Source organism: Sinocyclocheilus rhinocerous, unplaced genomic scaffold, assembly GCF_001515625.1.
Source record: "Sinocyclocheilus rhinocerous isolate Xijiao unplaced genomic scaffold, SAMN03320098_v1.1 scaffold1733, whole genome shotgun sequence".
Taxonomy (NCBI): Eukaryota; Metazoa; Chordata; class Actinopteri; order Cypriniformes; family Cyprinidae; genus Sinocyclocheilus; species Sinocyclocheilus rhinocerous.
In genome coordinates, this window is record NW_015640388.1 from 475,112 (window position 1) to 475,785 (window position 674).

The window sequence follows — 674 nt, forward strand, 5'->3', positions numbered from 1 at the left end:
CTTGAATTAAGATTATAATATTTTAATTTTAAAGGAGACATTGGATGCAAAATATCTTCATTTGCATATAAATGTGTCTTAGCAGTGTGTGGACACAACCACCCTACAATGATAAAAATCCATTCACTCCTTTTTTTTAATCTCCCAAAATCCTAAACAGTCTCAATTATCAAGCCGTTTTGATTTTCTGAGCAGTATGATGTCATATTGTTCAGGCCCCGCCCACAACCGCTGATGTACTGTCCAATATTAGCATGTTTTCGCCCTCAGCCAGTTGTACGAAGTACATCATTTTCTCCACGCTCCAGCAGCTGTAGCGACAATGTCTTGTAAGCGATGCAGGTGTTTTGTAGTTTTGTGATGTAGAAGGACATAAGAATCTTAATTTTTTCCCATCATCAGAGCCACTGAGGACGCAGTGCATTAGTTCTGTTTTTAATGGTAAAATGTGCCACTGAATACACCTAAATTCGTTTAGCAAATAATTTTACTCCAGACTGCTTTCTGAATGAGGGACAATTCAAGGCAGGTTTTGTTAAAAAGTTAAAAATCAGGGATAGATCAGTACCCATTGTTCGTGATCCAGCTGCACCTCCAGAAGAAGTCAGTCTGACACTTTATATTTTTAAAGATTATTTACAAATCGCCTTTGCTCTTCCACAGAAGAAAGGGGC

The 674-nt window shown here is 38.0% G+C and overlaps 1 protein-coding gene across 1 annotated transcript in view; it reads right to left on the bottom strand.

Annotated features, from left to right (window-relative positions):
- Positions 1-674, bottom strand: part of LOC107752650 (phosphatidylinositol 3,4,5-trisphosphate 5-phosphatase 1-like) — a 21,507-nt gene that overhangs the window by 14,854 nt on the left and 5,979 nt on the right. The gene's annotated exons all lie outside the window — the stretch shown is intronic.